The sequence below is a fragment of the Felis catus genome, chromosome B3 (genome assembly GCF_018350175.1).
Source record: "Felis catus isolate Fca126 chromosome B3, F.catus_Fca126_mat1.0, whole genome shotgun sequence".
In the NCBI taxonomy this organism is placed as follows: Eukaryota; Metazoa; Chordata; class Mammalia; order Carnivora; family Felidae; genus Felis; species Felis catus.
Window position 1 is genome coordinate 122,759,249 of NC_058373.1, and position 27,744 is coordinate 122,786,992.

A 27,744-nucleotide genomic window follows, 5' to 3' on the forward strand; every position below is an offset into this window, starting at 1 on the left:
TGGCATACTATTTCTAGCAGGAATGGGAGACTCTGAAAGTAGTTATGCCGAACTATGTTACTTAAACGTGGGATAGTCTAAGATCCCCTCCCAGTAAACGTGTTGAAGGAACAGGAGAGATGTGAAAGGGCCTACTGTTGTTTCTTTTACTCGGGGACAACTGCATTCAGGGACAGCATTTGTGAGGGAAGGATGATAGACAAGAAAGGGGAGAAGAATGGTGAATTGCTTGACATTTAATGTGAAATTTTGGAGATATTTATGTATTGCTGTTTTCTCTTCTGTGTTTCCTGCATTTGGGGGAGTGGAAATGTTCTGACTGGGGGCAGTGGGCTAAGAAGGGTGGGACCGGGGCTGTGGAAGAACACAGGAATGACAGTGCATTCCATCGGAAGGAGAACACGGAGAGAGGTAACACTGGATTTTCGCTTCCGAAATCAACATTTTGCCAGGTAGGCAGGGAAAAGGAGAGGTGTTGAGCGGGTGGGCTTGCTCCAGTGCTCTGACATGGCTTTCAGCTTTACACCTTTGGAGAGCACAGCTCACTCTGTGCCAATGAAAGCTATCAGAGACGCGTGCCCAAGAACCTGGCTCACCAGCTCAAACTGGAATAGCTGTGCAGGAGTGAAGGGAGAGGTTAATTGATAAATTATAAATGCATATCTGCATCTGCATCTGGTCCTCCCCTCTTCCCTCCTAATTCTCCGGCCCCATCTCTGTGGATCTGTAGGCTGCTGCTTGCTGCAAAGGCCAACAAATAACAGGAATAGGAAGTGTGAATTCTGGCATGAGGATGTTGGAGAAAGAAGGGACTGATGGGTTATTGAACATGCTGATTTGATACTAGTCTGTGAATGGGCCATCTCTCATTTGAGTCCCATGCTTTACTGGATTTTTGAGGTTATGGATGGTTACCTTGGAAGCAGTTTGGTCCTCTCCATTTTGGAGGTGGTCAATTGCCTATTTTTTTTTTTTTACATGAATCACAGGCAGGCTCATTCTCTGAAACTTGTCATGGGAAACCCTTACCCTGTTGTGAGCTTGGAGCCTTTTGAAAAGAGGTGGGGATGAGGGAAGGGGAGGAGGAAGGATGAGTGGAAGCATACACTTGGCTGCCCCTTCCACTTCTCTGCTTTATTCAACCAGAGGTGCCGGCAATCTCCTCATAGGCAAAGCCACCAATCCTTGCCCAGAACTCAACCCTTCTGAAGCACGTGGCGCTGTGTCCCCTGCCTATTCTCCCACTGGCTTCTACGAGATCACATGAGAATCACTCTTCCTGTCTTCCTCCCTTCCCACCCCTCCAACACTCTCCTTTTCTTTCCCTAATCCCCTAAACCATCCTGCAAGATAGACCTTTTTACCTTTTGCACATGGGTATCTTATTTTCTTTCTCTGGCCACTGCTGCTACCACTGAACATGTCCTATGTACCAGCCATTGTGCCATATACTTTATATGCCTTATCACAATCCTTATACCTGTTTAATGGTGTAGGTGATGGTATTGCCATTGCTTTATGGATGAGTAGAACAAGGCTCAGAGAGCCAAATTACTTAAGTCAGATGGCTACTAAGTGGAAATGAAACCCAGAATCTGGGTCTCTAACCTCTACTCGTACTGCCTCTCTTGGATCCAAGGATGACTTCCGTGTATGTACCTCCCAACTATTTCTCTGGCACCAACCTGTCTCAAGTTCCAGCCTGTCACTTTGCATTCTCTGGCACACATGTCCATATCGCTGTCCCACTACTATAACCTCAGTATGTCTAAAGTCAGTCTTCGTATCATCTGGCCAGAATCCAGGTTCTCTTTCTGACATCCCTATTTTTGTTAATGGTGTCCCTATCTGCCTCATCACCCAGACTTGAAAACCAGGAATTGCTTTCTATCCCTCCTGAACTTTTCTGTTCCCAGGTGATGAGTTGAGAAAGCTTGTTGGGATTCTTCTCTGGAATGTCTCTTGCATCTCTACTGCCAACACCCTAGTTCACTTCCCACTTAGCCCTTATTAGATTATTGTCTTAGCCTAATCAGTCCTCCCACCTCTGTTCTCTTCCAGTTTGTCCAGTAACTGAGAGGTGCTTAAACCCTGCTGTCCACCAAATGGAGTGCAGGATTAGCTATCTCATTGTCAAAGCCATCCATCCCTAATATGACCTTGTTTACCTTTAACCTTCTCTCCTGTTAATCTTAGATGCAAAGTTGCTGCCAAATAGGATACCAGATAACCTTACTGGACCTTTCCTTGTCTCCTAGCATTACTTATTCTGTGTCTCTCCCCTGTAATATAGCTCATTCCCCCCCCCCCCCTTTTTTTCTGCCCATCGAAATCACACATAGATTTCATTTCCTAGTTGATGTTATCCTTGAATGCTCCAATCAGAGATGAGTTCACTCTTCATGTATCTCTCTAATATTTTCTATTAGAGTTATTTGAGAATTGGGGCACTCTGCTCTGCAAGATGGCAAGTATATATAAGACAAACGTATTCATTTGTTAATGTCCAGATGTGTCTAGTATGGTAGGTTACATGTAGAAGGGACTCAGAATCTCTAATCCTTCTTATCCTGCTGTCAGTCATTTTCCTAAAAGTGAAAATAAAGAAAAATTAAAATTAAATCAGATCATGCAGCTCATCTGTTGAAAAGCTTTTGAAGGATTCTCATTGTATAATTGTCAACGTGCCTTCCCAGTTTTATTTTCTACGATATTTTCCACTCCATACTATCACTCCTGCCAGCTGCCTTTCTCCTGAAGTCAACAACTCACTCTGCCTGAATCCACAGTATGATTTCCTGCGTTTGGTCTTTGGCCTGAGCTCTGCCCTCTTTCTCGAATGTCCTTGGAACATCCTTCTCCTCCTTATCATCCTTTAAAGCCAAGCCTCCTAGGTGTGCCAGATTTTGTGCTTCTGTTATAGAGTACCTGTGCCAAACTGCCTTGAATACGTTTATTCATGTGTTTCAGGCATCCTCTTCATAAAGGACAGAGGCTGTATCTTGGCCATTTCTGTCACCCACACTGCACTTAGCTCAGTATTTGGTCCCGAGTTGTACAACAACCTGTGCCCCTTAATCACTACCCTCATTTCCCCAACCCACTGAGCAAAGAAGCCCCATCAGGTCATGGAATGAGGCCAAATGTTCTGGTTCCAGTTCTTTCTTCACCGAGGCCTTCTCTTGGCCCTGTGTGTGCAAGTGACAGAGGGAGATGGTCACGGATTGTATCAGAATAAAAGCGGGAAAGGCCTTTGGGTTTATTCTTAGGAGCTGGTCAGAGAAAAGAAAGCCTTACATCTTGTCATTCTTTAAAGCTGAACAGCAAAGCAGTGAACCCATAATGGAAAGAATTATGAAGTTAAATATACAAAACTGAGCAGGGTGTTTAGGCTATAATGATAATCACCACATTCAGGAGGCCTTTGGCTGCACTGAGCCGAAAGCAAAGTGACTACCTGGAGGTGGCCGACCAAAGGAGTTACTCAGCAACGTGCCTTGGTCAGCTTTTTTGACCTGATTTTGACAGTCTTTGTTTAAGTGTTTAGAGTGTGTCTTAGCCTCTATCCCCCTTTTCTTATTGATTTGGGGGTTGCCCATTCTGGGTTAGGTTACCAAATACTTTTCCTTGAAACTGAACTTAGAGTAGGTGTTGCAGACTCAAATGTCAACAGAGGCCTGATAGGTATCATCAAGGAGTAGATCTCATGTAAGAAAAATTCTAGGGTAAGATCGACAATGGGGAGTATTGGGGACCGTGGCAAACTGGAGAGCACAAATCCTGTCTAGGGCAGCAGCCTCTGCTCCAGCTGCTTGCTGCAATGAAGAATGTGTGCCCAGGGGCACCTGGGTGGCTCAGTTCATTAAGCAACCAACACTTGATTTCAGCTCAGGTCATGATCTCACAGTTCATGAATTCGAGCCCCACATCAGACTGTCTGCTGTCAATGCAAAACCCACTTCAGATCATCTGTCCCCCTCTCTCTTTGCCCCTCCCACCACCCCCGTCAAAAATAAACATTAAAAAAAAAAGAATACACGTCCAATGCCACCAGTTCCTCAAGAAAAGCCAAAAGTGGATTTTTTAAAAAATATCAGCTCATGGCATCTCTTGCTGTATGTATGTATGAACACACACACACACACACACACACACACACACACACACACACACACACAATGATTTGGCCCACAAGCCACAAGTTTTTGACCTTTGGCTTGAGGAGGAAGGAGTAAGATATTCCTCTAAGATTTCTTGCTGACTGTCAATAGAGGGAAGTAGTCATGTTTGATTAAATTTCTCTTTGCCTGTGGCATTGGTCAGGGTACAGTAATCTCTCTTTCATACCCTAGGCACTCCTGCCAGGGGGCCTGATCTACATGTTGGGTGAAGTTGGTTTTGTAGAGTAGGGTAGGCATGCTTAGGTAGTGTATACAAATGCTAAGAATGGCCAGGAAGAGAGATAACAGACACCTGCAGTGATTGCCAAGAACTGGCATGATTTTTAAATAATTAGTGGCTGTTGGGATGAGCACTGGGTGTTGTATGGAAACTAATTTGACAATAAAGTTCATATTAAAAAAATAAATAATAAGTGGCATTTAATTTCTTTTTACCTTTTGCTTTACAGAACTCTTTATTACTGGACTAGATAGTGTTGACCCTAAGATCTACTTTAGTCCATCAGAACTTAGAGACCTCTTCCGATTTATTTACATGTATTTTTCCCCATGTAGATTTCATCATTGGCCTTCAAATGCTGAACTAATCAGTATTGGCCAAACTGGAAAGGGATAATCAAACTATATGAACTTGAACAGGATTTCATGTAGATTGTATTTTGCTGGTAATAACATTAAGAAAGCTGATTTGAGGAGTTGAGCCCTCTCTTGTCCCTGCTAGGACTAGAGAGCCCTGCAAATAAGTTACTGTTTTGATAGCCAACTGTTTATGCAAATTAGTAAATGCAATGCCAGCTACTAATTATGAAAATAAACTCATCTGTGCTCTATAAATATCTAATTATAATAAAATAGGGACAATATTACATTTCCATCTCTTGCCTCATCTGTTTCTCAACCACTACTGATTTGTCCTCTTGACAACGAATAAAATCACTTTGTTTTTTAAAGAAGTCTGTTTTCCATGTTTTTCCCCCCTCCTAATGTTTTGAAAGTCTGCGGGGGAAAATAGATTTATTTTAAATGTAAAAGTAAAATTGCCTGATTTTAACAACTCTGTTTTTGACATTGACATCTTTGAAATGCTGCTTTAAAAATATGAAATGTTTTTTTTAATTTCCCTGTTTAGAAATTTTCATTGGACAGTGAGGGCTTTTTTCTTAGAACAGTTGTTTCTTGGAGCATTTTTAAAAATGTTAATGTGAACAGATTTATTAGTAAAATGCGTGATGGATCAATGGGATATTTCAATTAAATTCCATTTGAGCACACAAGGGAAAATATCTCTGAGATTTCTAAGCAACATGTTTATTTCCTCCTCAATTATCAATTTGGGTTAATCGATTACACACAGATTTTTTATCTGTGTATACATATCATAAAACACTTTCTCCTCGAAGGTGAATACTGCTCTGCTTGTGTAGACTTTTGTCAAACCAAACTGGTTAATCTTAGGGGATGTATAATTTTCAGCTGTAGATCTCTGTGGATACTCATATAAACTTAGCTTTGACAGCACCTACAGGTAAAGGATCTCTCAAATTAAATTGTAATATCCTTATGACACATCTCATCTATAGGGAGAATTTAAAAGAGTAGTGTGATGGAAAAATATTGAATAAGAGAACAAGCAAGTGCATTGCCTTATATGCTTAGGCTTGTATATGTCATGGTCTGTTTCTCAGGTGTGCAGGGCAGTATAATGTATCTGGGTCTAGATAGAATTTCTCCAAATACATATTCATAGGTTTATAATGGTTAAATGTGTTCTCACATGTGGCTTCCGTTTGAGGTGTACTGACAATTATACATTCTAGGGTGCTGTGCATCTGAATTTAGCATATTGTCTGCTGTAACATTAGAAAAGCGATGTTTATTCAACATTCCACAAAAACTGACAGAGAGCCAACGATGGGTTGGGCCAGGTGCCAGGTGTTGAGTACACAGGGCTGACCCCACTGATATGGGCCCAGCCTCTGACACCTCGGTGACAGTCCATAGGAGTTTGAAAAGGACTTTCTGATGTAACAACCACCTCTCCTCCTAACATTCTAAATAAATTCTGTTTTCAACTTATTAATATACCTAGAGTTTTAAAATTAGTTTTATTTATTTTACAGGGAAACTTTCAGGTAATAATTTAGTTCAAATCACCCACCCTTTAAATTTTCAGATGCAGAAAAGAGAATTTGCTTTGCGTGTGAACAAGCAGAGTTTTCATTTATTCACTCCTTCTTTTATTGAGAGATAGCACACACAGTGCAGAGTATATAAAATCCACACAGCTTAAGTGTACAGCTTAAATATTTTTTAACCCATATTCATCCATGTTGTTACCGTTCAGATCAAGATACTGAACCCATCACCTGCATAACATTCTGTGTGCTTTCTGTCACTTATTTTTAATAAACGCATGCATTCTCTGCTGCCTCCAAAGCTATGCATATCCATGTAGTAATCAGCAGGCAGGCTCCGGAGTGCTTTCATTTTCATTAAGAACAACTAACCTTGTGAGAAAAGGAGGCATTGTGGTTTTTTGCTGTATCTAAACAGTCACAAACATTGCCCTCCGATGAGGTGTAGCTTTGCCCCCTGTCTTTGAAGCCGCTCGGATTTCCTTCGGCACAAAGAGAACGTCTAATTGATATCATTGGGCTTTTCTTCTTTTTTTTTTTTCCTAAGGCATTAGTGGCTAGTAGAACAGCAGAGGTAGAAAAGACCATATGCTTTGTAAAAAGCCAGACTAATAACACTTTTTGACGGACGTCTGATTTTTTAAAGTGCCGCATCTTTCGTTAAAATTTACATGTAAAATAAGGGCAAGCGTGGTGACATGAAAGCTAATGCAGCTTGCACATCTTGACATAATAACAATCACAAGAAACTGGAGATCCCAGATGGCAGCTTGGCCTTTGCCATCCTTTTAATAAGCTACTAACTGCTAATTATTTCACTCTTTTGGGCAAGTTAATTTACTGTTGACTCTTAAAGAGATATTGCTCTTTTTCCCTCCACGCCACAAAAATCAGAGCCCTCTCACCTGGGCTGTAACAAGAGCTTCCCTGCAGGTGGAAAGCTTGTCAGCTGATTGTAACAATGATGGCAAGTACTGGGGTGGAAAATGTTGCTTAATACATAATGTTTCCTTGTATTCTTTGGATGTGGAAATTTTTTTAAAAATCTGCTTGGCTAAGGATCCACTGTGTGTGTCTAAGAGCAATAATAGATCAAGGAGCCCCGTAAAAGGAGAGGATCTGAAATTTGGAGCCTGCTTAAGAGTGAGAGAACAGCTGCCTTTTAAATGGTTGCTAATTCTGACAATTAATGTTGTTTTGTGAGTGTGATTTTCTGTGATCGAAGTTAGGAGGGATGATGGTGTGTAATAGCTCACTTCCTAAGCTTTATGGTGATGTAGCATAGTGATGAAAGAGAATGGGGTCCCACATGTTCTGGAGCCCTTTTAAATGAAAAGCCTGCCAAACATGCTTTTTTTCTGTGCTTCAACTTTCTTAGGATGATTTCATATTTTAGCACAGATGCAGATTATTAACTAAGGGTGCAAGTGGGCTTGGATGCATCAGGAGTGTTTGGAAAAGAACCTTGTTGGCAACGGAGCTGTCTGACAATCAAAATATTTACTTAAAGATAAGCTAATGACGGTGCCTTGCAAATGCCTGCAGATCCATTATTGAAATGAGAGTCAGTTCTTTGGCTTGATACTTTCCGAGAAACTAAATCTCAAACCTCAGATACTATTGCGTGTGTGTTTGTTTTAGAATTCTCTCAAAACAAAATAACGTGGGTGCTAAACAACAAACTAAGGTAGGGAAAGCTCTCAACCCATTTTCTTGAAATATTTAAACCGAGCTTAGTGTGTTACTATGATCAGTTGTTCCCTGTTGGTAAATGGTTTAAAATATGCATTGAGAAAACACCTTCTCCAATTATTGGTGTTCTTTCTGAACGTGAACTTCGTAAGGCGAGTTTTCTACTGCACCATCATGTCTCTAGGGACTTGTGTGTTATTCAGCTGATGGGAGGGCTGTGGAGGTCAATCAAATAGTAACCATTTGCTTACTGTTTAAGTCTAGAGGAGCCAGAGACGTTTTAAGTGTTATGGTCCTTTAAAAATAGGTGGCTCAGTTGAGCCTCTGACTCTTGATTTCGGCTCAGGTCATGATTGCAGAGTTCCATTAGTGAGATCTAACTCTACGAGGGCTCCGAGCTGCTTGGGATTCTCTCTTTTCCCTCTGCTCCTCCCCAGCTTGCACTGTCTCTCAAAATAAACAAACTTAAAAAATACTAACCATTTGCTTACTGTTTAGGTCTAGAAGAATCTGAGATGTTTTAAGTGTTATATTTCTTTAAAACTTGTGCATCACCTGGTTTCAAAATAGCCCGAAGGAAAAACATCCGTGCGTGTGAATTTGAGGAAGTTTTGTCATCTTTCAGAATCTGATATTATACAGTGTGTTCAGCCAGATTGCCACCTTCTAGAAGAATTTTGAGAAATGCTCACAATATTTGAAGAAAAAAAATCACCGAGAAGCATAAGTTTTCAAAACGTAGGTTGAAGACAGATTTTTTGACCACAGGATTTCTCAGAGCCTTTGTTATGACAATGTTGAGTTATGCATCTTTAAGAAAGAAAATGTAGTTTTCAAAGTTACTCAAATTTATTTGATGTGAAATGGTTTTTTTAGGGGGGGTGGGGAGGAGGGCACGAGGTGCCTGGGAGGTTCAGTCAGTTAAGTACCTGACTCTTGATTTCAGCTCAGGTCATGATGTCATGGTTCGTGAGTTTAAGTGCCATGTCGGGGATTCTGCACTGACAGTGCGGAGCCTGCTTGGGATTCTCTCTCTCTCTCTCTCTCTCTCTCTCTCTGTCTCTCCCCGCCCCCCCCCCCCCCCCCGCCTCTCTCTCTTTCAAAATAAATAAACTTCAAAAAATTTACATTTTGGATGAGGTTAGCTAGAATTAAAACTAGTGTTCAGTTGAAAAACTTTGGACAAGATAATTCTCAAGTCTTTTCCAAGTCTAATATTATGAGTTGTAACGTCTCTAGAATTTGAAAGAGGCTTTTGGATTGGCTTTACTCAAGAATCTTTGTGACTACATTTTCTGTTTTGATTGGGAATAGTTTTGAGGATGGATTAGTTTCAATAGGGAAATTACTGCTTCCTGGTAAAATGCATAACACAGATGTTAAAACAACTGCAGTTTTAAAGACACTAGTCTTGTTAAAACGCTGGCAGTTTGTATTACCTAAGTACTGGAACGGATCTCCATCTCCTGTGTGTAAACACGGCTCCTGATAATGGCCTGCTTCACTCCAGGAAGGGCTGATCTCAGCACAAGATGAGAAAATTACTGGGAACTTTAAGTTTTATTTGCTTTGAAATTTGGAGCTTGTGAACAGTCGTTGTGGTTATCTGTCCACTTTATTGCTGAGACCATTCTCGCTACCACTCTGAGAATTTGACCATCAGTGGCTTTGTTTTCCCCAGAGAGTGAACATACAGGTTGGAGAAATTCTTCGTGGAAAGAATGACTTGTACTGTGTTTAGAAATCATTGGCTCGGCTAAGGATTTTGTGGGCTCTCTCATTGCAAGGCTGAAGACTTTGTCCTATTTATGTGCTGTCTGCTCGGTATGAAGCGGCCGCCATTGATCCGTCTGTTTAGGCCATCCACCTGGGGCTGTTAATCTGGTTGTGGAGACTAGTTTTCTGAACCAGACATACCCTGCTTCGTTCTCCCAAGTGACCAACGATGAGCATTTACAAAGGTCTTGGCCAAAACTGTTATGGGTGAGATTCCCAGTTGTAAACTAATTGATCCGTGTGGCAGTTGAGCTTGGAACACCAGATATCCAGGTGTGAATAATTCTAATGCAGGGTCAACACTTGGTATAGAAAGGGCACTGAGCTAAGTGTCAGAAGACTAATTCGAGGTGCTGGGGAAGAAAACATGGTAGATGAGAGTGCTGATATTGGTGCTTGACACATGCTATATAACCTTGTTAAGCCTTATTATCCTAATAATTATCCTAAATTATCCTATATTATCCTAATATAACCCTAACCCTAACCCTAACCCTAACCCTAACCCTAACCCTAAAATGGGCACAATAATACTACATACTTCACAGCATGGCTGGGAACCGGTGAGACAATGTATATCAAAGGCTAATGTTAAAGCTTGGATCTAACATTAAAAAAGCATTGGTTATAATAAACATTAACAAAAAACATTAGTTATCAGCATCATAAGTACATATTGTCTGTATCACCATGGATCTGGGGACTTTGAACAAATTAATCTTGTTGATCTTCTATGTCTTTGCCTATAAAATACATACTTGGTAGGTTTGTTCTGGGTAGTAATTGGCATCATGCAGCTAAAGTGCTGTGCAAATGAGACTGGCACTACACAATGTTAAGGAGTTAGTAGGTTATAAGAACGTACCCTCCACAAAATTAAGGGCAGTAAGTGTATTGGTCACCATGGTATATCCAGTGCCTCTACCAGTGACTGCCTCAAGGTGGAAGCAACTCAGTGAATACTTGTTGAGTGGGCACTAGAAATAACTGAGCTAGTAACTCTTAGCAGAATTTGGTAACGTGGACAGACCCAAGCTTGCTGTGATTCCATTATACTTGGAGTAGGAGGTCTTTGGGCACTTCCATTGCAAGAGGGAACCATTGGCCTCTTCCTTTAGGGCCTCCCATAATAATAATAATAATAATAAAAAAGTAATCTTGATAAAGCCAGTTTGTCCTTTAGGTGTTTGGTGGATGCGTTTGTTCCGTATGTGTGCACAAAGAGTTAAGGGATTTCGTTCTATTACTTGATGAAACTACATGAACCATGAAGAAAACAAAAAAACATTTAGCTAAGAGGTACTTTATAAAAAATGCTGATCTGCTTCCCCAAATTTTAGGAGCGTGTAATTTCAGAGCTCAAAGGAAGCTCAGAATTCCTTCAGTTCATCCCACAGTGATTTTGTGGATGACAAAACATATGCTAAGAGGGCAGAAACGCCCTGTTAGTTGCCACAATGATAATTTGTCATGTTGTTGGTGTTAGACCCAGACCTTCTGACTGTCAGTGCTATTTTCTTTTCCCTCCCACCAACTTGTCATCATCACTGCAAGAACTGTATTTGTTATAGATCATCCACAGGCTGCTGAGATCATTATTGATAATGCAGTGTAAGAAAGGTTCAGGAAAAATCAGAGTGTGGGCACTCTAAAAGAAGATGTTTCTTAAACACGTGACTGCCCTGAGAGCTGACTGCTACCCAGCGTTTGACACTGTCCGTAAATTGCTCTGACTTTGAGGATTTTAGAATTCTTTGCACCATTTATGGACTGGCCCTGTCAGCTGCTTTGTTTTGGGCTTCAAGTAAGGTGGTGACACCAAGATGACGTTAGAGAGCTTTCACACCCATTTGTTTTTTTCTTTTTACTGTCCTGTGTTGCCAGTTTATAAGAGTGGATGCCCGTGAGGAAATTCACTTGGGAGTAATATTCCAACTGTTACTTAATGGTTTTCCCACTTCCTTTCTTCCTTTACGAATAGTTTGGTAATTTTATTTACAATTTTTTTAACTAAAAAGGAAAATTCATTTTTTTCCCTCAAGTATGAACTATGTGTCTTTAAGCCGATATTATTCCTTCGTTTTCTTCAAAAAATAATTTTCTCCTTCAGGGTTCGCCGTGGGTCTGATGGATTAAACACTTTCGGGAGTGTTGATCAGCACATGAAATCCGTTCTTAAATTGTTGCAAAACTACCTTCCTTCAGACTGTTTTGATCACAAGGGCTCTCAAGTGTCAAAGTCATTTGGAGAACTGGATAGATAAAATGCATGAGCACTAAGCTTTTTTTCCAGGATAGAATAAATAAATGTGTTTTCTATTATGTGCTCAGCTTTGATAGTGATTTGTTAAAAGGGGAAAAAAGAAAGGCAATGATATTAAATATTTACAAGAGTGATTTAGTTGTATTATCTTGTGCGCTGCGTCTCTGTTTAATAGTGAAATCAGCTACTGTTGAAATAAATGTCATTAAACCAGTGGTAGTATGAAGGTCACTGACGAGTCAAGGTTAAAGTAATTTGTGGAGAATAATGATTTTTGTCAACATTCCAGATCCCTTCCTGTTTTTGTCGGCTTTCCTCCAAAAATAACAGGAAAAAAAATACATTTGAGGATTCACAGCCTCACTTTCTCTCTAGCATCCTTTATGCCCTTTCTGGCCAACCCCATAGCTGGAAGCCTTTTATGCATTTTTTGTTTCATCCATTTAGTGGACAGAGATGGGACGTTCTCCCTAGAGGTAAGCGGTTGCATTTCCGTTTACTGGCTCTTCTGTTGGCCCTTGCTGGGCAGTTTGTTTTAGAAGTAAGAGTCAGTGCCTCTTCCTTCTTGGAGATGGCTTGTCTTGCCTGAAATGATCCTTAAGTTTCCCCACCAATTCCTCTCTACATAAAGCAATTTTTTTTAAGCTTGAATTACCATGTTGTGTTAAAGACGTCTCAGAATGATTACATGGCATTAGCCCCATTTTCACAGGCAAGAAAACAGAAGTCCAAGGTTGCAAAAGTAGTTACAGAGCTAGCACCAGAACCAAGATAAGCTTAGCTTTGCCTGACCTCAGAGCCTAGCCTATCATCACTTCAATTAATTTTATTGAACTTCAGTTTTCCCTTCTATAAAATGGGGATAATCATATATTATTATAATATATTCTCAATAGTGCATATAGATAATATTACATATAATGCATTATAAACAATACATTGTTTTACTGGTAGTAAATTGAGAAGCAAATGAACTAACACATGTTAAGTGCATAACAAGATGTCGGGTTCTTGCTGTAATTTTAATAAATAATATGTTCCCTCCATTCTTGACAGTAACAACAAAGTTTAATTGAATTTAACAAGCAATGAGCACAAGGGATACACAAAGTGAATAAAAATCAGTCTTTGTTCTTAAGCAGCTCACAATATGGTAGGAGGAAAACACCTTTATAATGAATTCCAAAACCTATTCATGTATTTTTTTCTTTTGTCTTGGGTTTTGTCTGTACCAAATGCTACTTAACATGTGAGAGCCTTTTACTAGGGGCAAGTAGTTTCCCATGAGGTTGAGATATTATCCTGACATTGCTGTGGCAGCTACTTGTGGCTTGTTTTCCAATCAGACTGTGTTTACCTGACCCTGAAGTCCAGAGAGTAGGCTGGGAGAGCAGGATAGAATGGAGAGATATAGGAAAGTAGTGGTGTGTGTGTGAGGGTAGACTTACTGCTGTGACAAACAGTCCCCAAATCCCCTAAGTTTAACATTAACAGGTTTCTTGTCCACATCGCCGTTTACAGTGCAGATTGGTGCATCGTGGAGGAGGGGTCTCTGGTCCACACAGTCATTCAGGCACCTTCCATCCTGTAGCTTTGTCATTTTCTGGAACCTCCTCCTCCTCCACTGCATTCAACTGGCAGATGGAGAGAAAGGGAGAAGAAGAGGGAGATTGAAGGATTATTTTCTTAAAGCCTGGAAGTAGTGTGTGCCAGAACCCAATCACGTGATCCCATCTAATTGCAAAGGAGGCTGGGAAATGTTGTTTAGCTGTGTGTCTAGGGGGACAAGGAAAGGGGGTTGGTGGATGCGATGACCGAAGCTGCCCCAGTGGGTGGGTTGTGTTCTCTTCTTCCATCATCTTGTGTCAGGCCTGTTAGACTTCTGCAGCCTACCTTCCTTCGAACTAACAAACGCAATGCCTCCATGGTTTCTGCGAGACAGAGGATCCCTGCCCCTCCCTTTTTCTATAATATATACATGTATTTCATTTTAAATAAAACCCTTCCGAGTTACCATAATGTTTCTCAAAGTCAGAAGAATCCTCCTGGATACTCATGAGACTAAAGACCTTTAGTTCCTGCTGTAGAACCCAGAATCTGCAGGTCTAAGTAATTCTTATAATCAGTCAAATTTGAGACACACAGTGCTCCTGCAAATTCCAAGGAAGAAAGCAAACCAGAAAGGAAGTGTCTGACTCTGTTCAAGTGTTGTATATTGTTTAAAACAAATTTCACATTTAGCTTAGCTTACAAACCTACTTGTTATGCGTGAAATTTTATTATAGCTTTTTAAGGGATTTGATCTCAATCGTGCATCCAGAAACCAACAGCTAGAAATGTAGTTGGGATCTTAGCCTACATTGATGAAGTGGGGCCAGATGCCCGATTCTATAGCATTTTGTTTTATTCTGATCATTGGGTAAGAATAGCTCAGCATCTTTTTTCCCCTCTTCATCACTTAACAAGGGACACCCTTGATTAACAGACTTTTTTTTAATGTTTATTTTACTTTTTTTGAGAGAGACAGAGAGCATGAGCAGGGGATGGGCAGAAAGAGGGGGACAGAGGATCTGAAGCAGGCTCCATGCTGACAGCAGCCAGCAGATGTGGGGCTCAAACTCACCACCTGAGCCAAAGTCGGATGATCAACTGACTGAACCACGCAGGTGCCCCAGAAGAATTTCTTGTTGCATTAAGACAATAATAAAGAGGAATCCAGGTTTAGTAGGCTTGCTTATTATTTGTGGCTGACTTGTGAATAGTTAAATGATGGCAAGCCATTTTAATTTTTACATTTGTATTATCTTACTCTAGTATATGTATAGGAACCATTAAAACCATGATATTTTGAAATGCACCCCCTTCCTGTAAAGCTGGGCCTTTATCCCTTTGGCCGTGTTGTACTTCTGGAATGGATGTCAGAGTGTGGATAATTCTGGGCTTGTGACTCTTTTCTTTCTCCTGTTTTATCTGCCTCTTTTTGTGTCTTTGTGTGCAAGTCTATGATTACTATTGAGTTTTCTCCTAAATGCCAGCAATTATCTCACAGGTGGAGGGATTAGGAAAGAGCCCAGAGCATTGCACTGGGATTACAAGAAAGGCTGCCTCCACCCGCTAAATATAGTGATGGAGGGAGTGGAGACTTGGAGGGGGGCCGCAGAATCAGGGGAGGGGTGGACGTTTTGTTTCTGATATTTAACTCCTTAGATGGAGTGAAGGAAGAAACTCCTGATGAAAGAAAGGATTAAAAACCTAAGCTGGCTTGGGGTTATTGTTTCAGAGAGCTGGGGATGCGGAAAGGCAGGACAGCTAAATTTCTGTAGCCGGTTTAACCGGCCTCTTCATCTGAGAGGTTTATTTATTTTTTTTATTATTTTTTATTCCATTTATTTTTTTGGTCTGACCATCTGTTTGGGGGGTGGGGAGGGGGAGAAGAGAGCCGGGAGGGTCTAACATATGCCCAGGCCAAGAGAATTTTGGTGAGACGTTATCTTTCTTCCCAGCAGGGAATGATTTATTTACCTGGTATGTCACCTAGGAAGCTTTCAGCTGCAAATAACAGAACTTTCACCTCAGCTGCCTTAAACAACAAAGGGAATTTATGGTCTCAGTTCTTGAAAAGTCTAGTAACTCAAAGGATTTGACCAAGACCTAGTGTCTCACTTTGCCCATTTTTTTGGCTTTGCTTTCTTGGTGTTGGCTTCCTTCTTGGCAGGCTGCTTCCCTAGTGATCCCCAGATGGCTGATGGCCATCCCCAGGGTGATTTGCTTTTCGGTTCATGTAAGTGAGAAGAGTAGCAGTCTTCCCCAGCAATTCAGCAACATTTCTGGGGTTTCCAACTAATTGGACCATCGTAAGTCAGATGTTTGTCTCTGACCCAATCACTGTCGTCAGAGGGATGAATTTTGCTGGTATCTGAGTCCTGACTCATATGCTCAGATTCCAGAATTAAGGGGAAGAGTTGGTTTTCCCTGCAGCACAGGAGATTCAGGGGGAGGCTGGATATTTGACCCCAAGTTTTGGGACTAGGGGAATGGATGTTGTGTAGCGGAAGCCAGCTGCACCCAAATGGGAGACTTGGAAAGATCTGAAGCCAAACTCAACCGAGTCCTTAATCAGGAATCAGGAAACTCTGGGTGTGTGTCTTTCACCCTCTCCGCTTGGCTGTTAAGTGCCCCTATTGCATGAGGAGAGGGTATCCGTCGGGGGCGGGGGCGCGTGTAGTAGCAGAGGCTCTACTTGGAAGCAGAGACCTGCGAGGCAAAGGCCACTGGAATCCTGGCATCCATGTAATGAAGGAATCCGTATCTTGGGATCTTACTTTATTGACGTGAAAGGAGGCGGGGAAAATGTCTGCAGGGCTGGAGGGCATGCCAGGCGCGACTTGCTTCAGGTGAAAAGTGCTCTGATGGAGTCGCATCCTCCTGCCTGGATCTCGGGCCCCTGCTTAGGTCAGCTGACGTGGATTGCTACTGATGGATGGCGGAGTGAGGCAGCCCTCTAGTCTCAAGTGTGTTTTTAACGGAGTGGCTCTCAGTAAATATCTCTTTCTCAAATGCCTCGCCTCATTCACGGAGTCTTTCTTTTTAGCCGCTGCTTAATCAGCTGCTGCCCCTTGGCACACTGACCTAATTCTCAGCCACACATTTTGTCTGGGCTTTTGAGGCGGTGCCTCCCTAGTGTCACTGCTGACGTTAGCTCCACCTTGACCTGTCACCACCACTCTCATCACCTCCCTTCCACCCCCCATGTCACAGGGGCCTTTGGCTGAAGGGGCAGCCAGTGTGGCAGGCAGAACAGAATGGGTCTGACGGAGCTACAGTAGTTGGAAGGATGTGGTTATTGCATCCAGACCAAGCCCCTGGAGGGCAAAACACCCTCTCTGATGGACTGCTGCTGCCCCTTAGCAACAATGTTGCATTTGACCTTTCTGAAACTGCTGTTAGGCCTGTGCTTCTCACAGTTTAAGGTGCATATGTATCATCCGAACATCTTGTTAAAATGCAGGTCCTCATCTGGGAGACTCGGAGTGGAGCCTGAGATGCTGCATTTCTATCAGGCTTCCGGGGGAGACTCAGGCCGCTGATGAAGTGTGGTCCGCACTGTGGAGGGGCTAGTCTGTAAGGCTGTCACCTTGAGCCTTATATGGTTCCTTAATAAGTCAGAATGTAAAAGAGAAGAACAGCATGTCTTTGGAAGTAGGTGGGGGAGCTGAGACCCAAATTCTTAGGAGTCATTTGTTATCTTCAGGCAAGCCAGCAGACGCCTGGTGAAACTCAAGCCTTCTCCTCCTCTTTAGATGGTAGAGGTGGAGTGATAATCTTTGCCTGTCCCCATGTCTGTATGGGGTATGGTGACATTGGCTTACTTCCCGGGAACCTCAGGAACATTCAGTCATGGTGTTTGTGACAGATACACATTCCCACCAGGAGAGAAACATGGCCGTAGCCTATATTTCCATCTCCACCAGACTCGACCTCATGTTCCTAAAAAAGCCCATGTCTCTAAAAGATCACCTCTGGGACCCAATTCTGGGAGGTCTACATGGCTCCCAAGCTCCCATTCTATGCTGGTTATAATTCTCAACAGGTAAGAACATCATATGTGTCCCAGCCTCAAGTCCCACCCTTTGTTCAAATTCCCCAGAGCTTCTCCTTACACATGAGTGGTTGCTGGAGGCCTGGGAGACCCATGGCGGTGATGACATACATTTTTGCCAGCCTGGGGCTGAACCCTGCACATCAGCTTCCTGTGGGTATGCTCTCAACCAAGTTTCTTCTGCATATGCAGTGTTGGTCTCGCTCTCCCTGTGTTCTGTACAGCCTTATTTGATCTTATTCTTCCAATTTCCTGTCTGTATAATCCCCCGGTAGGAATCAGATCTAAACAACAGCATAAAGGAGGAAATGCCTAGGAAATGTAATCTGATGATACAACAAAGCAGGACATTTAGCTGTCTGGTTGACTCCATTGTTTTATTTGGAGGGAAGTATTTATTTACTAGAGGGAAGATAAAAGAAGCCTGGGGTGGCTACTGGAGACCAGAGGTGAGTTAGGTGGCTCTTATTTCACAATTACTTGCCTGTGCCTATGTTGGCTAAGGGATCTATGACGAAGCTTGGCTCCGATTTCCAGCTGGCAGTTGCCAGGGTTCAGGTGTTTACCTAGTGCCTTCAGGGATACCGCATAAACAGCTGTAAGTAGAGCTAGTTATTCAATCCGCTCTGAGAGAGGTTAAAGTGTGGGCCTTAGGGTTTCCCTGGGGACTAATCCAGTTGCAGGAGAGTCAGAGAGAATGCACACCACTTGGGGGAATTGGGGGGGGGGGGCGGTGGCCAGGATGTTGGTTGTTATTGTAGTTACAAATGCAAGTGTTTGAAACTTAGATCTGAATTTAGGCAGCAGGAGGAGATGCAGGGATGGAAATGAATTATTTATTCCATCATTGGGGTCCCAGAAGCGTGGAGTGGGCGTTAATCTCCTCCACCCAGGAGCCTCTGAGCAGGCTGGAGGTCGTCTGTGCGAGATCTGACCTTATCTGCTCCTGGCCAGACACCTCGCCTTCAACTAATTTGCCTTGAGAATAATCCAAATAAGACCCTTTACCTTGCTGTTCATAAGAAGAATGTTAATATTTACCTAGCACGTGGTCAGAGCAATGAAAATGCTTGTGTCTGTGATTTCTTTTAATCCCACAATTTCCCAGTGGGTCTGAAGGGAGAAGGGAAAGGAGGCCCCAGCCGACTCCCGCCGTTGGTTTGCTGGGTGTCAGGGACATGGTGTGCGTTTCTCATGTGATATGCTCCAGCTGAATGTATACCGGCCATTGCTTCCGCACAATAATCCAGTGAGGGAGCTTCTGTTGTTCCCATTTCACTGATGGGGAAGTTGAGGTTTAAAGACATTCAGCCTCTTGGGGAGCCTGGGTGGCTCAGTCGGTTAAGCATGTGACTTTGGCTCAGGTCATGATTTCACGGTTCATGAGTTCGAGTCCCACATCGGGCTCTCTGCTGTCAGTGCAGGGTCTGCTTCAGATCCTCTATACCTGCCTCTCTCTGCCCTTCCCCTGCTCACATGCTCACGCGCGCTCTCTCTCTCTCTCAAGGAAAAAAAAGAGAGAGAGAGAGAGATTCAGCCTCTCACCTAGGGCCACCCAGCTCTGAATTTTCTTTGCTTGGATTCAAGTCCAGGGTGCTGTCATGCCCCCGTCTTGCATTCTTTCCACTGCCCTAAGGGAGCAGATGTGATCAAGATATTTAAAAACTTTCCCAAAGCTACCAAGGCATAAGCAAATAGTTCAGGGATTACAGCTACCCCTAAAGACCGAGCCAAGTCAATTCCCCGTAAAGAACTGTTATGTCCCTTTTCACACCCTCCTGTCCTCTCTGTTTCTTTCTGGTTTATAAATATTTGTATTTGCGAACTCTCTTTTCCTCTCTTTCTCTTCCTGTCCCCTGCTCTTTAGTGAACACAATGAGGTTTTATTAAGTTTCCCTCGAGGCTCTCAAGCTTATTCTCCTTGCTAAAACTTTTCTGAGGCAGTTGCCTAATGCAAGGAATGGCAGGTCTAGGTGCTTTCTACCTTTTTGTCTTTAGTCATCAGGGCAGGGTCTCTGGTTCCATGGTAGAGGGAGGGGAGGAGGGGCCAGGCATCTTTCTCTGCCCCGTAGTTTTGAAGTGTCAAGGTCCCTGAGCCAATATAGACAGAGCTATACATTTGACAGTGCATTCCGCCTTCGTGGTTTCCATGGGCTCCAAACCAAGATTGGTCCACCCTTCCACATCCATTTTTTGTGTGTCTGTTGTGTGTTGGATGTCAGAGATTTGGAGATTCTGACAACCAGGAGTTGTCAGACAACCAGGAGTTACCTACTTGAAGGAACCTTAGCACAGATTGGGGAGAGCTTTGAGGGCATATCAGGTGGGGACTTCGGGTACATGCTTTTTGACCATTCACCTTCTTCAACGAACTTAACATCAAACTCCTGCTTCTTCTACACTTCTTCCTTTCTATCACACTGCCTCAATCTCTAGGGCAGCTTTGCTGTTCCTTTAATTGGCCCTTGAATCTCACTTTCATGTAAACTGGAAAACTTTATTGAGCCTCTAAGGGTTATTAGGGGCTGGGGCTTAGCATGAATAAGAATGAGTAAGATAGGCCGGCTCCTTGCTTCAGAATGCTTACAATGCTTTGGGGGAAGAAAGCTGTCAAACATATAATTGCAAATGCGGAGAATGTTAGGAAAACTCAGGGAAGTGGAGCAGAGGTTGCACTCTGTGGCTGTCTGGAGAGCGGTGATCATTTCTCCCAGATTCTAGCTCTGTTTGAACATGCATCTCTTGCATGCTCCCCCTTGCTCTGGCTGCCCTGTGGAAATGTACTCTGGAGCCCATGTGCTCCAACAGCTGTATTGCGTTATGTTTTTGGGTAGCCCTATTAAATTTCTCTTTGTTCTCAGTCTCTGTCATGTTTCTTGCCTTGATGTACTATCTTTTGTTAGGACCACAGTCAAAACTCTGTGCCCCATATGTCACTCTCCCAACAAAACACTTTTGATGCCCCCTATGGGCTAGCCTTACCAGATGAAGCCCAAGCTTCTTAGCTTGGCTTTCAGTATGCCACAGTTTGGTCTCACCTCAGCATCCATCCCTTTTAATGGAACCCTTTGCCAAAACCAGGCTCTGCTAACTCATGACCCTCCAATATCCCAGGTGCCATTTTGTCTCCGGGGCTCTTCTTACGCTGGTCCCTTTATCTTGGATACCTTCTCCCTGATTCTAGCATGCGTTAAAGTTTAAATCAAGTGTCACTTCCTCTGGGACACTTTGCCTGACTACCTCAGCTCTTCACAATGTCACAGAGCTTCGTAGTACCACACAGTGGCCACTTACCCTGTATTGTCCCCCTCTATGGCTCATATTTCTTTCTTCATGTCTCCCCAATCAGCTTGTAAACTCTTAGAGGCTAGGCACCTCCTTTTCTACTCCTTGTGATGTGACCACCATGATGCCTCTACAGATAGACGCCTGATGATTATAGGATGACAGATAGGCTATATCTGATTAAATAGTTTTGCACAGAGTTTCTTAAAGTGCCAGGCATAAATATGTAACCAAGAGATAGGGGACTCATAGGATAAGAACCTGAGGAGTTAAATGCGAATTTAAAATTTTATGTGTCTTCCCATGTTCAATCTCTGGATATATTCAAGGTAGTATTGTTTTTGTGAAGGATGAAGAAGGGTGGTATAGGGGTTATGGAAATTGAGAGCAGGGGTAGAAGAGAGGAGCAGCATAGAAGGAGGTGAATTGAAGGCAGTGAAGAGAGAGCACAAATCAAAGAGCCCTGGTGTGGACAGAGAAGCCCAGGTTTCCACATTTCCAGCTGCGTAGCTTGGGGAAATCACAGCACACACAGAACCTTGTCTGTTGAGAAGGAGTGAGTTAGGACCCTGCCTTGCCTGCCCCTGGTCTGTTGGGAGATCAAATGAAAGCCATTTATAAACTGCAAAGTACACTGTGAATGGAAAGGAGGGTTGTTACCATAAATGGCATCATCACCGAATCCTCCCAAAGCCGCAGTGTGGCAGGGGTGTATCGGTGGATAGGTCTGTTGTGGCAGGAGGGAAGAAGCCAGACTAGAAGGAGCCTGTGGTCAGACCCTGCAGGCCCGACCGTAGTGCCGCATCTGTGCAAATGTTCTCACGTCAGGGCGCTGTTCCCCAAGCCCGGTGAATGTAAAGAAGGGTTAGGTGTATGTGCCCTGACCTTGCCAGTGCCAGGTGCAAGTGAGAGGCCAGTCCTAGGATACTAAAGGGTCCCCATTGCCATGGTTACTGTAGAGGGCTCGTGGGGTGTCAGCATGGGCATTGGACATGGGAGAAGACCTGGGTTGTGGTCTCCTTTCTGTACTTACCTACCATGAACAGTTTCTAGAAAGGCAGCATTGGTTTATCAAGTGCCAGAGACTAAATACTTCATTGCCATGATCTTGCTTCCATCTGCAACACTATGAACTGGGTACTACTACTATTCTCCTATTATAGATGAGAAAATAGGTTCAGCTAGTTAACAGACTAGCTCGTAGTAACTATGAGAAACCGGAGCTGGGATTGGAACTCAAGTCTCTCTGCCAATCCTGAGTTCTTAACCACTAGACTCTGTTGCCTTCAACTTCTCACAAGCTCAGTCTCCTCATCTGTGCCATGGGGATAATGGTATCCATCCAGCTTACCACGTGGGGTCTGAGGATCTGGTGAGGGAATGGATATGGAAGGACTGTGTGCACTGCAAAGTGTATATGTCTTTGTAAATATTCACTGAGCACCTACTCCATGCCTGGCATCACTGTGGGTGCTGGGATACAAGAGGGGATAGGACAGCCAAGTCACCTGCTCACATGGAGCTACATCTGAGACACAACCCATTAATAGAGCTGTCAGAAAATAGGAAGGGAAGAAAAAAATAACAGCTATCTAAGAACAGTTGTGTTTTCAGAAGGGAAGAAGTCATATTAATGGGGCAGCCATTGCCTTTACATCCACCTTCATTCCCAAGTATAAATAACAAAACCAAATTAAGAGATGAAGCCATGATAGAAATTTACAAAGTCAGTTAAACAGAACAAAGTAAAGAGAGGGAATTTACAAAAGAACAAATCATGTCAGGACATTTTGATCAGTATAAAAAAGCAAATCACAGTTCTAGAAGGTGAGAAGTATGCAGTGGATGTAATATATCTAGATTTTAATAAAATCACTTGAAGGAGAAATGGCCTGAAATCTTGCCTGAGAAATTAATTCAAATTGGCCAGGGTAGAAACCGTGCCATTCAGAGTGAGAACTGGCTGGGAGATGGGGGCGAACGGTGTGATGACAAATGACCGTAGCTCTCGGGGTGTGATGGGGTCAGGTGAGAAGACCCAATTTAGCCATCATCACTTAATGATCTGGGAAGAACGACTAAGCTCCTGGTAATGACGTTCATACATGATGCTAAATTGGGAGGTGTCACTGTGATGGCTCATGGACGGAAGCACAGAATATGAGGATGACAGTCAAGGTCAGGAGGCCATGGCCATGCAGGCAGGAACAATGGGAGAGGGTTGTAGGCAAGGACAAATGGAATTTCCTTGAGAACAATCCTCAGACAAAAATATGTGTATATCAGGGTGCCTGGGTGGCTCAGTCAGTTAAGCGTCCAACTTTGGCTCAGGTCATGATCTCATGGTTCACAAGTTCAAGCCCTGAGTCGGGCTGTGTGCTGACAGCTCTGAGTCTGGAGCCTGCTTCAGATTCTGTGTCTCCCTCTCTCTCTGCCCCTCCCCTGCTCTCATTCTCTCTCTCTCTCTCTCTCTCTCTCTCAAAAATAAATAAACATTAAAAAAAATTTTAATTAAAAAAATGTGTATATCTAGTAGCATCAGAACAAGAATGTGAGACCAGGGTCCTGGAACATGCAAGGATTTATCTTTCCATGATTTAAGCAGAATGTGAAGACTGGCCAGGAGGTATGTTTTGGGGAGCAAAAAGACATCTGGGCCATGGTAGATATTTTAACATCCATGGTCCTGTCAGGTTGAGTCCCTTCCTTCCTCTTTTTAATTTTTTTTTTTAATTTGAGAGAGAGAGAAAGAGCAAAACCTGTGAGTGGGAGAGAGGGACAGAGGGAAAATCTCAAGTGGGCTCCCCACTGAGCTCAGAGCCCAATATAGGGCTCGATCCCATGACCCTGGGATCATGACCGGAGCTGAAACCAAGAGTTGGGTGCTCAACCAACTGAGCCACCCAGCCACCTCCTTCCTTTCTCTTGAATGTGATAGTTTAGAGGCGGAACTACTCTGACTTTCAGAGTGTCTTTGACCTAACAGAGCAGGGGCTCTCATGACACAGTGTGCACATTTGTATTCTGACTCTATCATTTAATCTGTAAAATGGAAAAATAATAGTACTTACTTTTGGGGTTTTATATGGATCAGATAAATGGAATGGGTATACATTATGGCTGGTATATAGTAAGTGCTTGATAAGCATTATTAATATCATTATTATTTTTATCATCATGAACATCATTATTGCCCTGTGTGTGTGTGTGTGTGTGTGTGTGTGTGTGCGCGTGTGTGTGGTTTATACCTGTAGAGGTATATACCAACTTAAAATATATAATGTCTTTTCTGATTAAAGCAGGGGAAGACACATCAGAGAACACAGTCTAAAACTGACAGAGTGAAAAGAGCAGAAGGTCAGAGGATCCAGATTGTTTCCTAAGCTCTGTTATAGGTGACAGTGAAGGAGTCATTTTGCCTCTTTTCTCCTATTTTCACATCTGTAAACATCTGAAGCTGGACTTGAGGTCTTTCTAGCTCAAAAAGTTCATGCAACTCTAAAAACAAATACAAAGTGAGTTGGGCTTCTTATTATCCAAGTTGTCAGCTTTGGAGTATATCTACTAGCACATATTAATTACCCTACAGACCTATTCTCTACCAGCAGTGCCACCCATGAGCGAGTTGACTGGCTCATACAATCTTAGCACCGAAAATCCTGCATCCTTAGTCCTGGACTGCGTCCCTTAGTCCTGGACAAACCAGGATGGTTGGTCAGCCTGCCTATGGGATAATTGAGACTGTAGGAGTGCTGCATGGCAGTCCAAATACACATCTGTAAGAACTGAGTAGCTCTATTGAGCTCATGGGAACCATCCTTAAGAAGCCATCTGACATTTTTCATGGGGAGGTGTCTTAGCTGGGCTGCTATCATCAAATACCACAGACTAGGTGGCTTAAACAATAGAAATATATTTCTTACATTTTGGATACTAGGAAGTCCAAGATCAAGGTGCAGCTCGATTCAGTTTCTGGTGAGTACTTGCGTTCTCATTTGTACATGGCTACCTTCTTGCTGTGCCCTCATGTGGTAGAGAGAGAGAGACCATATTTCTTGTCTCTTATTAGGGCATTAATCCCATCAAAGGCCCCCACTTCCAAATATGCTCACATTGGGGAGTTAAGGCTTGAATGTATGATTTTGGAGTTGACACAAATATTCAGTCTATGGCAGGAGTGGGCTATTCAAAATTGTGTTATCCGGGAAAGTATTGCAGTGGAGGTGCCAAAGCATTCTTGTGGCCATTCCTCATATCTACATTGACTCAGTCTCACTTAATGCTTTTTTCCACTCAGGATTCTTCTTGGCTACTTCCAGCCTTGAGGAGAATAGTAAGTCTTAGAAAGGCACCACTTCACAGGCTCAATAAATGGAGTGAGGCTCCTCTGTGGAAAGAGCGAACTGAAAAGAGGAGTTGGTCTTGTTTTCTGGTGCTCTATCTGGAATAACATATTCGCTTTTGGATTCTTCAGGGACTAAAAAGGTGACAGATTGAAGGGTGCTGTGAGGGCGTCATCCAGATGATTGACAAGCTAGAGGAAGTAATTGATAAGAAGGAATAAAAGAACAAAAGACCATGCATCAGGCGGGTGCACGTGTGTGCATGCAGGGCAAGAGAAGGTAACTAGGGCGCCCAGGAGGGTAGAGTGGGATGAGGCAAAGCACCCGAAGGGAAAGTGGATGGAGACAAAACTGCTTTAAAGCTACACATTTCATTCAGCAAATATTTATTTAGCGTTTACTTATCCTGTGTCCTGATCTGTTCTAGGTGTGGGGATCACACAAAGATGATTATCAGCCTATCTTTGTTCTAGTGGAGGGGATGGCAGAATGTGTAGCCGTGAAGAACGTGGGTTTACTTACTAGCTATGTTGCCGTGGGCAAGTTACCAACCTTATCTGTAGAATGGGCCTAAGCTGGTGTGTTTGGAGAATGTCAAGGATGCCAGTAAGTCTGGAGCCAAGTGAGTGACAGGAGGGTGGTAGGTGACGATACCATGGCGGGAGTGTCCGTCAGAATGCAACCGAAGAAGCAGAACAATGAGAAGCTGGAGATTATATGTGGATTTTATTATTGGCCTGTTGCGGGTTCAGCATTGCTTCACACCAATGAGGTGAATCAGCAGATCAGCAATATGCGTGTGGGCTGCAAAATGGCTGGTGGTTTTCTTCCACCCTGCAAGTGTCCCAAGAGTCTCCCTTGAAGCCCACTCTGAGTGGAAGCACAGGAGAAAGGCAATTAGACAGTTCAGCCTAGCCAACCGATATATTGCAAAGCCACCACATGGCATGGGTGAGTGAGAGCTCCTAGGAAATCTAGAAAAACAAATCTTCGTGAGACTTTCTTGGCCGTTCACCCACGAGACAATGATTCTTCTGCTACAGTGCTTTCTCAGGGTGAGGTCCCTTTGGTTTTCCAGCAGTTACCCAAGTGCCCAGATGGTAACTAATAAGAAAGGAGATTTGATTCATGTTCCCTGGGGTGGAAGACTTTAGTTACATCAGTCATCATTAACCATAGCATCATATTCAGGTATTTGATGCAATACAATTCGATTGGTGTAATTATCCCACGTAATAGAAATAAAAAATCAAATGAGCTTGGCTCTGGGGAATTGCAAAAAAAAAAAAAAAAGGCTAATGCAAGGGTGGGGACATCTTTCCATCTAAATTTGATCATTCATTTGTTTAGTCATTCATTCCACAAATATTTGTGCTCAGCACAGGCACATTAGCGGGCTAAGTATAGAGGTGATGCATAAATTCTGAAGCATTGATTAAACTTTCAGTGTCCTAAATACCAGGCATACAGAGATGGACCTTGATATCAAGAATCTTCCAGATATGTAATTTTAATCCAGTGTAATTAAAAGTATGCACAGGGGTGGAGATACCACCGGCAGGAAGTGTGTCATTCTCTCTGGGCATCCAGAACGGCTTTGAGACAGCAGAATTGTGTACTGGCACATAAAACAATGTCTAGGTGAGGAGCTGTCAGATACATGAGGCAAGGTGCTATCTTATAACTGCAAACCTAGGCTGTAGAGGAAGTGTAGCAGGCACTTGGGGTGGGGAGAGAAATTCTACCACATGGCCCCAGTCACAGTGCTAAAAGCCAGAGATCTTTTTGTGCTCATCCCAGAATGGCTTCTACAGACTTGTCTTTTCACAGGAAATATCCTACTCAGAAATAGTTTGTTTGGTGGGGGCCTATTCTCCTGTAATCTTTGCCTTTGTCTACAGCGTGTTAAAATAAGAGAGCTTCTGATTCAGAGGAGTTATAAAAATAATATAGTAATTACAAAGTTCACTTTCGTGACTCACTTTGCTCTAAATCATGGCACTCTACAGGGAGCTCTTCTTGGAGTTAAAATCCCACTTGCTGTTTATATTTTGAAAGTATCAATGGATCCAAAATTTTGAGGTTGAATCATTTGGCAACATGGAGTCTGGCGGAGAGGGGTGGGTGCCAGCATGATGAGTTTTCAATGTTTGTATATGTCTCTTTAAAAAACGAGGGAATAAATTGGCCGATTTGTCATGATTACATCATGCGCAGTGCTTGATCACAGAGTACCTTGTTTTGGATTTGTATTTATTTTTCTCTCTCCCGCTCCTATCTAATTGCCCTCTCCAGAATGGAGGCTTCCACTGCCTTTTGGCTTCATTAACGGCTTTCATTTTCATTAAGAGCTTTGCGCTAATGGACTGTTATAAAATGCACAGTTGTTTCTTGCAGTCACCGCCAAATGACTCTTATCCTACTGACGGTTTTGTGCATTAGGCCAAAAAGAAGCAGGGGGTGAGGGGGG

General features: G+C 43.0%; 1 protein-coding gene across 7 annotated transcripts in view; it reads left to right on the forward strand.

Annotated features, from left to right (window-relative positions):
* The window catches only part of NRXN3 (neurexin 3), a 1,671,444-nt gene that overhangs the window by 221,576 nt on the left and 1,422,124 nt on the right, over positions 1 to 27,744 (forward strand). The window lies entirely within an intron of this gene.